The sequence below is a fragment of the Trachypithecus francoisi genome, unplaced genomic scaffold, assembly GCF_009764315.1.
Source record: "Trachypithecus francoisi isolate TF-2019V2 unplaced genomic scaffold, Tfra_2.0 Lachesis_group14, whole genome shotgun sequence".
NCBI classification, from domain to species: Eukaryota; Metazoa; Chordata; class Mammalia; order Primates; family Cercopithecidae; genus Trachypithecus; species Trachypithecus francoisi.
Window position 1 is genome coordinate 30211931 of NW_022681459.1, and position 14341 is coordinate 30226271.

The following is a 14341-nucleotide window of genomic DNA, read 5'->3' on the forward strand; positions in this document are numbered from 1 at the left end:
ACTCCACACACACCACAGATACTCCACACACTCCACACACACCACACACTCCACATACACCACACACTCCACATACACCACACACTCCACACATACTCCACACACACCACACACTCCACACACCACACATTCCATACACAATACACTCCACACACCACACACAACACACCCCACACACTCCACACACTACACACTCCATACACAACACACTGCACACACATCACACACCACACACTCCGTACACCACACACTCCACACACACACCTCATACTCCACAGATGCTACACACAGCACACACTCCACACAAACCACACACTACATACTCCACACAGACCACACACACGCACCACACACTGTACACACCCACCACACACTCCACATACACCACACTCCGCACACACCCACCATACAGTCCACACACCACACACCCCCTCAGGACACTGTGCCCTTTACTCTCTGTTCCTCCGGCCGGGCTGTGGTGTGAAGTGTTCTTAGTCCTGGGAGTGGCTCCCCTAGACTCTCCCCTCCTCCCTCCAGCAGGACCTGCCCGGCTGTTGTGCCATTGAGTCCCCATTTGTACAGAGGGGGTGCCCTGTGGTTGGCAACAACAATGGCCCACTGTGCTTTGGAGGTGGGGCTGGATGTTTTTGAAAATCGGGGTGTCTGGGCTCCTCCTGGGTCTGTCCTGGACCAGCTGAGCAGACGCCTTTGTCCTGCACAGCCTGGCAGCCATTGCAGGGGTGGGCCCCCCCCAACATCTGGGAGCTCGGAGTCCCGTCCCACCGGCTGCACAGTGGGTAGAGCTGTCACTCACGCCTGCAGCCTTGCTCGACTGCAGGTCCTGCCTGGACCTTGTTAGGGGCTGAAAGGTGACTCCCTGAAAATCATATGGGGTTCTAACCCCAGGGCCTCAGAATGGGATTGTGTTTGGAGGTGGGGGCTTTGATTAAATTGAAGTGATGTCACTGGGGTGGGCCCTGGCCCAATCTGGCTGGTGTCCTTGTAAGAAGAGGAGATGAGGACACCGGCATACAGAGGGACAACTCCATGAGGGCACAGGGAGGAGACGCTGTCTGCAAGCCAAGGAAGAGGGCCCAGAGGAACCGGCCCTTGACCTTGAACTCCCGGCCTCCAGGACCCAGGAGAAGCCATGTCTGCCGCTGGAGCCGCAGCTATGGTGTTGCAGCTGCAGGAACCGACGCATTCAGGCCCAAAGAAATAGCCTTTGGCTAGGCCTTGGCAGGGTCTGTAAGGCCCATGGGCAGTTCACCAGATACTCGATCAGGCTCCTTGGAGAGTCGTTCGGAGCACCAGGGCCAGCCCAGGCAGAACTCCCGCTGGCTGGCGGGCTGTCTGATCTCCCCTGCTGCCCCAGCTGGATCTTCCAGCAGCACAGGCTCAGGAAGGACTTGGAGGGGGTAGGGGGGGCTCTCATCTCATCTGGCCTCCAAGACATGCAGTGTGACCCCTCCCATCTCCCCTCCTGGGGCCACCTGGTGCCATCCTTCCTTGGATCTCCAATCACTCCCCACCCGGGTGGTTCTTAAACTCAGGGGCACGGAAGACTGGGGCCTGGGGCTACTTCGCCTCTGGTCTGGGGTAGGCTAGATACGCCTGAGAGATTGTCCATACAGGACCCAGAGCCTGGCTCCTTCCCAGGTTGGCCACAGCCCCTGTCTCCTCACTTCCCGCCTTGGGGCCTATTCTGGAACAACCCTCCTTGCAACGGCTGCCCAGGTGATTTCACTGTCCCCATGGCTACTGTGAGGTCAAGGTCACATAGACCCCCGGCAGGCACCAAGCTAACAGTCATCTGACAGCAGCCTCATCACCTTGTCCAGATGAGATAGAGGCTCAGCGGCGACTTGTGCAAGACCCCAGCCAGCCAATGGCAAGGCCTGGAGACCTGGGCTCCCACCCTGAAGTCATCTCAATGGGCCCAGGCTCAGGAGCTGCCTGTGCTGGGGCCTGGGGCTGCTTTGCACCCAAGACCCCTTCAGAGTCACAGGTGAATCGGCCAGATTCCCCACCCCCACCCCCACCCCCCAGGGCAGGAGGCCACATAGATGTGAGCTTTAATGCAGGATGCAGCTCTGGCCATGGTGCCCAGCCACTTTCCTGGAGTCTGAGCAGCTGCCAAGTCTCCCTGGTGGCTGCTCCTACCCCCACGGGTCCCATGGGCTGCTGTCGGGAGAGCTTCTGAAGCCAGGAGGATGCCTGCTCCCCTTGCCTCCTTTCCAAGCTCACCTCTGCCTACCTGGTGCCAGGCCTGGGACTCACACCAGCCTTCCCTGTGGGCGCCGCTGCCAGCTCTCTGCCTTCTGGGCCTCCCTTCGCCTCGCCTGGCCTTCTGAGGGCTGAGGCTCTGATCACCTCTCCCCTGCTTCCCATTGTGTGGCCTGGCGTCCAAGGCCCCTGTGGTGTGACTGCCCCACCGCTCCCTGGTATGCATTCAGGTTGAAGGGACACTCCCCAGAGAGCTCTGAGTGCCAGTGTCCAGCCCCATTCACTCCAGGGCACATGGCCATCGTGCAAAGATGGGATTGGCCAGTACTTCCCCAGCCTGCCAGGCCGGGAGAACCACCTGCAGCGCATTGCAAATACAGCCTCCTGGGCCCCGCTCACACCCGCTGACGTAGAGTCTGGAGGGGCAGAGTCCAGGGAGCTGGGCTTTTGGTGCCTCCAGGTGAGCCCTGTGATCAGGTGCAGGTGGGAGATGCTGCAGGCCAGCAACGCCTCCTCAGGTGGGGCAGCGGGGGAGAGAGGTCTCACCGGAAGCTACCTCTCCGGTCTTGGGGCTCGGCTTCTAGATCTCCAGGGAGGCTCTCGCACATCCCACTGCTCGGGACACTGGACGCTCTCCTCTGCTCCCGTTTTCACCTTAGGCATCATTGTCATCAGTATCATTGTCATCATCATTATGAGCAGCAGCAAGAAAAGCATTAATGGAGCACCTGCTGTATGCCAGGCCCTGTGCCCGCTGCGCTGGTAACGGCAGTCTCCATGCAGCCTCCACAGCAGCCTGTAGCTTGCTTCTGTTGTTAGCTGAGGACACCCAGGCTTAGAAATGGAGTCACCTGCCTGGTGTCCCCCAGCTGATGAGGGTTTGGGCCAGGTGCAGCTTGTCTGTTTGACTCCAAAGCCAGGACTTAGCACCGCTGGGCGGATTATTACTGCAATGTTACTGCATAATGTGAAAATTGGGAGGCGCTGAGGAAGCCTGAGGCACTGGTCCCTTTCTACTGGTGACCTGCTGGGTGACTTTTTTTTTTTTTTTCCTTTTTGTGGAGAACAGGGTCTCGCTGTATTACCCAGGCAGGTCTCGAACTCCTGGGCTCAAGCTATCCTCCCGCCTCTGCCTCCCTGAGAGCTGGGATTACAGGCGTGAGCCACCGCGCCCGGCTGCTGGGTGACTTTAAGCAAATCTATCGACCCTTCCGAGTATTCGATGCCCATCTTTGCCAGTTGGCTGAAGCAGGGAGACCGAGTGCCTGCAGGGAGCCTCCAGCCCCCAGTTCCCTTCAATCACCAGCAGCATGCCTCACACTTACCCGCAGGTGGCAGCAGAGGACTTGCCTGGCTGCCGAGACCTTGGCCACAGGAGACTCGCAGAACATCAGCCTTAAAGGTCACCTTCACCCTTCAAGACAGTGGGAAGCGGCGGCAGCAAACATCCGCAGAGGGCCTGGCTCCGGGAGCTTCTGGGCCGCGTGCTGCGGAGCTGTGGGAGACCCACCCTGACCCCCAGGGAGCTGGTGTCCAGCAGGGGAGACTGAGATGGGAAGACACAAAAGCCGTGCCGGAAGCCAGCGCTGTTTCTTTACCATAAGCAGTTTTGGGGCCTCATTTGCTTGTGTGTAAAATCACTTGAAAAAGGGGGTGTCACCGTCTGGAAGGTCAGGGCTGCGCTGGGGTCGCCGGGGGCTCTGGCGGGGTCTCGTCCATGCAGAATGACGTCAGCCCCCAGCTTCCGGCCCAGGTCAGCGCTTCCTAGGAGGCCTCTTGTGAAGAGCAGCCCTGGGCCCGCCCACATCCGCAGAGGCCTGGGAGTGGGGCAGGGCGGGAAGTGTCCTTGGCAGGCAGCCCCAGCTGATGCAGTGTTGGGGTCACAGGGTCAGAGGTCCTGCCAGTCAAGGCTGCATGTAGCTGTCTGACAGGGGCCGAGACAGAGATGCAGGCATAGGTGCCAGACAGTGCCAGCTTGGGAGGAAGAGGCAGCGGGTTGAGGGACGAGGAGCTGCTTACTGGGGGCAGGGCGGCCTTCTCTCTACAGGGCAGGGGCCTGCCTCCCGCTCTGCCCTTGGCCTCCAGGATGGGAGCCTGGAAAGGAGTCTCCCTTCGGGGGAGGGACCCGTGACAGGGGCCGGGCGAAGGCTGCCTCAGTGTCAGCTCCCAGGCTGCTGGGGAGGCCGGAAGGCCCTGCTCTGTGGGATTTCCTCTGAGAGCCTGGGCTGAGGACTGAGTTTGCAGGGGCAGGAAAGGTGGGCGGGCCCTAAACCTGCTGTGCAGGCTGCTGCCATTAGAACAGCAGGAAAGATACACACGCATCCATACACACACACACACGCACATAGAAACAATGTTCGCACAGTGTGCACCCATGCACAACACACATGCACACTCATGCACAACACACAAAACACATGCTCACACACCTCACACATGTGCACACAAATGCACAACACACACATGCAACATACACACACATGTACACACAATACAAATACATGTACACACGCACATCACACAATACATGTGGACACATGGACACACAGAAGCACATAACACCTACACATGCACAAATGCTCACATGCACACCTACGCAAACGTACACTCACACAGCCCACAGGAACACGCACACACCACTATCATGGCCATGGCCAAGCCCTGCGCTGTTACTTCACTGCGCGGCTGCCCTCTGTGTCTGATTTGTACTTGACCGTGAGAGACCCCTTTCCGCCCTCCAGCTCAGGGGAGCCCCTTCCTGTGCCGCTCAGCAGCCCCTTTGACGTCGAGCTGCCCAGGCCCTGGCATTCCTCGTGCCACCTGCAGCCCCTCATTACCTTCTGAAGTCAGAGACGGCGTGAGGGAGGGCAGATAGGAGGGAGGGGCCCTGCAGCAGCTCAAGGACACCCCAAGGGCACCGGGAGGGAGGAGCAGTGAAGAGAGGGGGTGGCTCGTTATTCTGCGGAGCTGTCTGCCCCCGGGAGCCTGTGAGTGCTGTGCCTTTACCTCCGCCGGGAGTGAGAGAAATCAATTTCGAAAGCATCCTGGCTCGAAAACATTGCTTTCCAGAGCAGCGCGGGCCTCCAAGCAGGGCTCCCGACGGCCCTGATGCGGAATTGCGGATGGCTGACTGTTGAGGGGACAGGGGCCCCCTGGGGAAGACACTAGAGGATGGGGGTGGGAAGGCAGGACACCTCAAATCCCATCTGCCCTTCGCAGGAACACTGAGACTCCGCGATGGCCGCAGTGGTGGCTTTCTGGTGGTGATAAAAGGCAGCGGCTGCCCTCGGAGGAGCTGGCGGCTTATTTCTGACGGCCGGTAATGGCCAAGTGTTGGGCCTTCCGGTGTGCGGGGCTGGGCTACACTCCACGCGGGAGCTGGCTCAGGGGCCTGCTGGCAGCCGTGGTGCTCTTACCTGCTTGGTAATGAGAAACCCAATTAAGTAAGTGGCCTGCGGCCGTGTGGCCTGTGCCAGGAGCCAGGCGGGGAGCCCCGGCTCTCCCCCTGAGGCCCCTCGCTCACTCTTCCTGCCTGCGTCTGCCTATGGCTGTCGGAACGGGTGTTTCTGCAATGCTCCAGCTGGAATCCAGCAGTGCTGTGGGGAATTTCCCATGGCTGCTGTGACAAATGACCACAAGCTGGTTGGCTTAAAACAACAGAAATCCACTCTGAGGCACGAAGTCCAAAATCAAGGTGTCTGCCGGGCCGTGTTCCTCTGGAGGCTCTGAGGTGAACCTTCTTACCTCCTCCAACATTCCCGGTGGGTGAAACCTCTGGGCTCCAGTCTCCGCCTCCGCCTTCCCCTCCCATCTGTGTCCTTTCCCCTCCTTAAAGGACATCAGTCGTTGGGTTTAGGACCCGCTCTCCTCCAGAGCGACCTCACCTTGAAGCTTCACTGAATTACATCTGCAAAGACTCTGTTTCCAAATAAGGTCACCTGCCCAGGTTCTGGGGTTTGGAACTTAGACGCATGTTTTGGGGGACACTATTGCACCCATGACAAGTATGGATGACGTCCCTGAGTTCCTATGCCCTTGCATTTGGGGACCCTTCACATACGCCATTGTACACGTTCCTCTCAGGAAGCCTCTGAGGTCGGCAGGACAGATACCAGCCCATTTTGAAGATGAAGAAACTGAGGCCCAGAAATGCGCTGGGCTAAAGGGAAGGAGGTTTGGGGTGGGAGCCGCAGCCATGCACTGGCCAGGCAAGCCAGGGTCAGACACCATAGGCCATGGAGTGAAGGCAAGGTCGGTAGGTCCTTTGTGGGAAAATTCTGTGAATCGTTGATTTTTTGGTAAAGTGAGTGCCCTGTAATTGCATTTGTTGAAGAAACCTGCAAAAATTACCCTAAAGCACCATATGGCCCTTCCTTTTTTTTTTTTTTTTTTGAGACAGGATCTTGCTCTGTCACCCAGGCTGCAGTGCAGTGGCACGATCTTAGCTCACTGCAACCTTGACTTCCCAGGCTTAGGTGATCCTCCCACCTTGGCCTCCCAAGTAGCCGGGACTACAGGGGCACGCCACCATGCCTGGCTAATTTTTGTTTGTTTGTTTTTTTAGTAGAGACGGGGTCTCATTATGTTGCCCAGGCTGGTCTCAAAGTCCTGAGCTCAGGCAATCCGCCTGCCTTGGCCTTGCAAAGTGCTGGGATTACAGGTGTGAGCCACTATGCCTGGCCATCCTCTGCTTTTAGGAGTTGGGTTTGGACACATCCATTTGGGATGGTCAGGGAGGGGCCACCTCTTCTGACTCCGAGAGCCCAGCCTCTATCCTAACACGAAAAGCCTGTGTTTCTGTTCTAGATGTTTCCATGGCAATCCTTGGTGGCTGCTGGCAGATGACCTGATGCCCAGTGTCTGTCAATGGTTCACCTATTAATAGACTCTCGGGGCAGCTGATGACCCAGGCGATACCACCTGAAGGTCCCCAGGCACTCTTACCTGGATCCAGGAAACGCTGTGGCCACCTCCTGGGGAGCAGTGGCTCTGACATCAAGGGTCAGGCCTCCCGCTCCCCTCCAAGAAGATGGTCCTGGACCTGGAACCTTGCTCAGGGCACCCCCAAGGCTATGTGCAAAGGAGGCCTTGGCTGGCCCTGGGCACAAGGAGGAGTAATGTTGAAGGAAGGGCCCGGGGAAGGAGGAGGCGTTTGGGAGCCAGTGTGGGTGTGGTGTGCGGGGTGTGTGATTTCTGGATGTGGCCCTGCGTGCACGTGGATGCATGTGGAGTCCGAAGTTAAGGGGGAAAGAAGGGGCATTTGTCAGCCTGGCACCCATGTGCCCTTGGAAACCTGCCTCCTCCCCCTGCGTGAGGCCTTGGGTGTTGCAGGGCTGGAGTGCTTCAGGGGTGAGGTCAGCTATGAGGTGACAGACATCTCAGGAAATAGGCCCTTCCGAGCTGCAGCAGACAGAGCGTTCCATCAGGGCCTGGGGCCACAACCCCCTTCACAGCAGAACTAGGGACAGGCAGCCCTGCCTCTGGTCTGGCCCTAGCAGCCTGGGAGGGGAGCCTGTACCCTGAGGATGACTTTGAGACCCTGTTGCTGTGGATAGTGGCAGCTTGACTCAAGGAGCCAGGCTCGCTGGCAGATGTGAGAAGGTTCAAGGCTGGGGGTCGCCCTCCCCTCCTCCCTGGGGGCACCGCTCCCTTCTTCTCCAAGGCTCCCCACTCTGGGGAGGAGCCAGGGTTGGCCGTGGGGGTCATGGGTCTGGGCAACGTTCTAGTATGGAGCTCTGGCTTCTCTCTGTTTCCACGTCTGTGAAATGGGACACTGACTCGCCCTAGAAGAGCCTCGTCTGCTGGTCCTCCAGGGCCCACCCCTTCGCAGCAACCCGGAGGGATCCTCACGCGCTCTGGAGGGGCCATGCTCGGGAAATGGACGCTCGGGCACCTCAGCCTGCCCTGGGGTATCACTCGCCCCCCAAACTCGTCCTCCACTGCCTCACTGTCAGAACTCGGGGAGGGAACAGACCCAGCAGATGGGCTTAGAAGGTTGGAGCCCAGATCCTAGCGCTCGGAAGGTTTCCCACAACACGCAAGCGCTGTAGAAGTGTTTGTTCCTTTGGGAGCCGTCAAGTCCCGCTAACTCTCCCGTGCCGGCAGCTTCTGATGGCCCCTCTGATTCTGAGCAGAACAGAAGCTGGTGCTGGGCCGCCGAGGGCCAGTGTGACCTGTCCCACCTCCCCTCTGTCCACGGCTCACCATTTGCACGTGGCCACCCTGGCCCTGCCCAGGGCCTTTGCACACGGTTCCTCTGCTCAGAGTGCTTTTCTGCACAGCTCACTCCCTGCTGCCAGGCTCTAGCCCCCTTGCCCGAAGGGCCTTCTTGGAGCACCTCATCTCAGTCAGCACCCTCCCGGCACAGCCCCATCTATGCCGCATCCATGTGCTCTGACAGATCTTACATGAGCCGGATCCACCTGTCAGTTCCCTCCTAGCAGAAAGGCAAACCCGCAAGGGCGTAGATTTTGCTTCCGTCTGGTTTACTCCTGCCTCCTCAGGGCCTCAAACCGAGCCCGGCACCAAGCAGGGATTCCACAAATACTGTGGAGCAAGTGAGTGAGTGAATGAGTGAGTGAGTGAGTGAGTGAGTGAGTGAATGAGTAAGTGAGTGAGTGAGTGAATGAGTGAGTGAGAGTGAATGAGTGAGTGAATGAGTGAGTGAGTGAATGAGTGAGAGTGAATGAGTGAGTGAGTGAATGAGTGAGTGAATGAGTGAGTGAATGAGTGAGTGAGTGAGTGAGAGTGAATGAATGAGTGAGTGAATGAGTGAGTGAGTGAGTGAATGAGTGAGTGAGTGAGAGTGAATGAGTGAGTGAATGAGTGAGTGAGTGAATGAGTGAGTGAGTGAATGAATGAGTGAGTGAGAGTGAATGAGTGAGTGAGTGAATGAGTGAGTGAATGAGTGAGTGAATGAGTGAGTGAGTGAATGAGTAAGTGAGTGAGTGAGTGAATGAGTGAGTGAGAGTGAATGAATGAGTGAGTGAGTAAGTGAGTGAGTGAGTGAATGAGTGAGTGAGTGAGTGAGTGAAGGAGTGAATGGAGGATGATTTGAGGACTTGGATGTTAGGAGACAAGGAGGAAACGCTGAAGAAGTGAAAAGTGGGGGGTCTGCTCCTGATTCCTAGAGGTTTCTCAGGGCCAATCTCACTTGAAAGGCGAGATTTAGGACACCGCCCCACCTCTGACCTCCAAGGGTAGAGCTGGATGTTCCAGGGTCCTGCCCGGTGTCTGGAACCTGAGGTTTGGAGGCTGATGCCTGGAACTTGCCCTGTGTCTGGAACCTGCCCTGTGTCTAGAACCTGCCTGATGTCTGGAACCTGCCCCGTGTCTGGAACCTGCCCCGTGTCTAGAGTCTGCCTGATGTCTGGAACCTGCCTCGTGTCTGGAACCTGAGACTGGAGGCTGATGATGGGGCTAACAGTCAGGTGACCACAGGGTCTCACTGGCTCCTTCTGGCCCATGGGCCCCCAGCGACCAGCCTGCACTGCCTGCTGTGGCCACGATTTGCCTTCCCGATGACCTAGAGCAGTGGTTCTCCAAGGGGATCCCTGCGCAAGCAGCACCAGCATCTGAATCTGAACCAGCCCAAAACTGCTGTGTGGGGCCCAGTAAGCCGGGTGCTAACAGACCCTCTCATTGACTCTGATGCCTGTGGCCTTGAGCTCTGCCAGGGAAGTGGCATTATTACCCCCATTTCAAGATGACACATCCCCGCGGCCGATGGTCCCTGAGTGCTCGGTGACGTTTCTTGCTCTCTTTGTCACTGCAGGGCTGCTGCTGTGGCAAACCCTCCCCCAGATACCCAGGGACCGATGAGCCGCACCTCCACCTGAGAGCCCAGGGCCCCAGGATCCCATCCCTTAGAGGCCAGTGACCTTGGGAAAGTCTCAAGGTCACTGTCAGCTGGAAGGCCAAAGCCGAGATCCACTGAGAGCCTGGAAAGAGCCGGCTCAGAAGCGAGCAGACCCTGATCTATGCTTCCCAGTGTGAGGGAGCAATGCTGAACTCCACTGTGCAAGTGTTGAATCAAAAGCAGTGAGTGCACTGAATTTCACCATTTTAAAATGCAATGGCTGGGTGGTGGCTCACACCTGTAATCCCAGCACTTTGGGAGGCCAAGGTGGGCAGATCACCTGAGGTCAGGAGTTTGAGACCAGCCTGGCTAACATGTCGAAACCCTGTCTCTACTAAAAATACAAAAATTAGCTGGGCTTGATGGTGGGTGCCTGTAATCCCAGCTGCTTGGGAGGCTGAGGCAGGAGAATTGTTTGAACCTGGGAGGTGGCGGTTGCAGTGAGCTGAGATCACACCATTGTGCTCCAGCCTGGGCGACAGAGTGAGACTCTGTCTCAAAAATAAACAAACAAATAAAAAGCAGTAAAATGATCTCTAATTAATATGTTCTTTATCTTGGTGTTAGCAGACCCTTGCAAGTGGCGTGTAACTACCAGAGTTTGGGGCCCTCTGCGTTTATCTCGGGGACAGGTGGGGCTGGCTAGAAGCCTACCCACTGGGGAGCACTGACCTGGGTACTGGCCTGGGTATGAGAAGCAAACTCTACTTGCCAGAGCCACTGACATGAATTCTGACCTGGCCAGGGTGAGCTTCCTGCCATGGGCCCACTTAGTGCCCAGGCCTGCCCCCATGCCAGGCAGGGGTATCTGTCTCTGAGCCCAAAGGCCCTGGGCTCCTGGACTCTAAGGGCCCGCAATTTCTCTGTGCAGCTGGACTTGCAGGCCCCAGGGTGCTCAGGCCGGCACAGCGGACGGGCTGGGGTCCAGGAGGACCTGGGGATGGGGTGGATGCCCAGTTACTGGGATGGGGTGCGAGGAGTCCCAGAGGGGGGTGGGCCATAAAATTGCCCCTGCCTGGGACAGATTGGGGTCCAGGACTGGAGGAGAGACTGCGCCCACAGCGGGAAGCGGGTGCCGGGGTGGGAACAATGCTGATCGTCTCCTGGCTCCGGATGTTAATGCTGGATCTTAGTGAACATTTTGACATCCCTGAGCAGCCAGGTTGATGGATCCATTTTGCAGCCCAGGAAACTGAGGCTCCAAGCAGGAACCAGGCAGTGTCAGTCAAGGGAAGGTGAGTTGGGGTGTGGGAAGGGCATGTGGGTGGGGACGGGGCCCACTACATCTTCTCACCTCGCCTCAGCCTGGCTTTTCCCAGAGCCCAGTCCTGGAAGTCTGGAGGGGACGGGGCAGTGGCCAGGGCCTGAGCTCCAGCGCTGTGAACACTGCCGTGGCCGACTCGATGGCGCGTTGCTGTCGGATTTTGCACGGCCAAATGGTGGCTCCTTCTACCCTCCTCTCCTGTTCCCCCCTTCGACAGCCAGAGCCAGGTCCCCTGCTCCCTGGCCAGCTGCACGGACGGGAGGGAGTCAGCCCCTTGGGTTTACGCAAGTCCGTCATCCGTGGGCTGCAGGGCTGTGGGGCTGTGCAGGGAGGGCTCACGGGGCTGGGGCTTGGGGGGTCAGGGTCCCTGCACTGATGGCAGTGGCGCCGCTGGGACCCCGCCCAGTGGGAGCGCTACATCCGGGATTCCTGTCCTGTGTCTAGCACCTCCCCAGTGTTCCTGCTCCCATCCTGGCGAATCTCCTGAAACTCCTTTTGGAAGCCACCCGCGTCACGTCACCGCTGGGCCGGAAACAGCCCCTTCCCGGTTCCACTTGATCCCCCTGCCCGGTAAGGTCATGACCCCACTCCGAGGCAGGGCCCCCCACCACGCCCACAGCTTTTCCCTGCCCAGCCTGTGGCTCAGACACGTGCTAGAAAATGTCACTGTGTTACGACGTGAATGGCCCTGGTTCAAGAATGGGTAAACTGGAAACCACCTTCACTGTCCCCAGGCTGGTCCAAGACCAGGTCATTCAGATATTCTGGGCCTCCGTTTCTCCATGTGACTGGAGGGAACTCCAATACCCAGACAGGGCTGCTGGGGGAATTCAGTGGGTCAACAGTGACCTTAACGATTATGTGTGGGGGGTGACTTCCCAGGGCCAGGAAAGGAGGGAAGGGTAGGCACAGGCAATAGGAAATTCTGGGGACCAGACTCCTGGGGCTCCCCTGTGCCCTCACCCAGCCCAGGGTGGAGCTGGCATCCCTTCTACAGTGAGGCTGTGCAGTGGGGTGGACACCACTCCAGAAGATCCTGCAAACCCAACCCCTCCATTCATGCCCCATCCTCAGCCTCCTGCCAGCAAAACCCAGACAGGGAGTGCGTCAGCCCATAGACACAAGCAAGCATATGCACACCCCCCCTACGCACACTGCATGTTGCAAACGAAAAGGAGGAGGGCTCTCTGCAGAGAAAGACAGGTCACCTGATACTGTCATCTGAGCCCCGGGGGCCAAGATCAACGCTGATTGTTGCCCAGCAAAGTTGTCACAGACCCACTTTCGGCTCAACAAAGCAGGGGAGGAAGGAGCCTGTGGGCCATAAACACTCATGACATTCCGCAGGGAGGGGCTGTGCCGTGTGCTGTGTCTACTGAGGTGCAGTCCCTGGCGACTGGGGCCCTGAGTGTCCATGCACGTGTGTGTGCACGTGTCTGTGAGCACATGCCTGCATGTCTCCACTCACAAATGCCTGCATGGATGTGCGTGTGTGTGTGTGTGTGAGCACACACCGTTTGCATCTATGCGCTTTTGCACACTCGTGTGTGCATGTTTGGGTGCATGTGTGACCATGCACACCCCAGGTAGAAACGCATTTGCTCCAGGGTAGTGACCCCGATTTCCTCCAGGACTCAGTGCCTAGAGTGGCTGTGGACTGTTTTTCACAGGTAGCGTCCACACCCCTGAGTCCTTCTTGGAGCCACACCTGTGTTTCTGGGAGTGAAGAAGGGGGAACACTGGCCGCTGTTCAGTGCCTGCTCCAGTCTGGTGGTGTGGAGGACACAGCCCTGGGAGGGAGTGTCACTGCGACTGTTTAGGGAGGGGAGATGAGGCAGAGGAACGTGTCTGGAGAGCTGTCTGAGAGGTGGAGCAGGCCCCTGTGAGCTCTGTGGAGGGAAATCTGACCCACCTTCCACGCGTGAGTGGTCCTGAGGTTTTCTCAGAGGTTGCAGTGGGTGGCCGCTGGGCAGAATCAAGCCTGTGGCTGGTGACCTGTCCTCCCAGGCTGGGCCCTCATTGGAAAGCCCCTTGTCCTCTGGGATCCTCTCCTCTGGGCTTGGCCAGCTTCCTAGAGACCCTCCACGGTACAGCTGCAGATGGACACGGGGTGGTGCTTGAGGCTGGAGGGGTCCCTTCCTAGGAGCCTCAGCTGTGGGCCTCCTCTTTATAAAGCCTTCCCATCACCTGGGCCCTCTGGCTGAGTTCCTGTGAGTGCTGCCCTTGGGGCTGTGGGCACCAGGAAGCTAAGGGCACCCCTGACTCCAAACTATTGCCTGAGCTAAGCCTTCCCTGCTAAACTTCTCCAGCTGTACTTTGTCTGCCATCCTCATGGGCTGTGGCCTGAGCCAGGGCTTCCCTGGTGAAGGAAGCTTCCAGAAGACAGCACCTGGTTTGCTGGAATTCTTAAGCCCAGAGACAGCTCTTAGAGTCTATCAGTGAAAGGTGGTGCCCAGGAAGTGAGGCAGGAGGTGGGACTTGACTCTGGAGGCAGGGCTTGGACACTGAACCAAAGTGAGAGCCAGCTAAAACAGGGCTGACGGGGAAGCAGCTTCCCGTCAGATACACCCACCAGCTGCGACGTCAGTGTACCATTGCTATTGAACACCAGGAGTTACCATTCTTTCCATGGCAATGACCTGACAACCTGGAAGTTACCACCCTCTTTCTAGAAATCACTGCATCATCAGCCTCTTAATTTGCATATAATTAAAAGTGGATCTAAACATGGCTGCAGAACTGCGTCTGGGCTACTATTCTGGGTGCACGGCCTGCAGGGTAGCCCTGCTCTGCAAGCAGCAGCACCTCTGTTGCTCTGTGGCTGTGCATGGCTGCTTCAATGAAGGTGCTGCCTAACAACACCGGCCGGCCTGTGAGTTCCTTCCTGGGCGAAGCCAAGAACCCTCCTAGGCTAAGCCCCAATTTAGGGCTCTCTTGCCCTGCATCAGAAAAGTTAGTTTATTGAGGCATTCTCAGGACACAAGGCCTGCAGG

General features: G+C 57.8%; 1 long non-coding RNA gene across 1 annotated transcript; it reads right to left on the reverse strand.

Moving 5' to 3' along the window:
- Window positions 1–365: 365 nt before the first annotated feature.
- On the reverse strand, window positions 366–13615 carry LOC117095847. The gene is made up of 3 exons (XR_004442203.1): window positions 13605–13615; window positions 13344–13356; window positions 366–1680 (listed from the first exon to the last, which is right to left on the reverse strand). It is a non-coding gene; the product is annotated as an uncharacterized LOC117095847 (long non-coding RNA).
- Window positions 13616–14341: the final 726 nt, after the last annotated feature.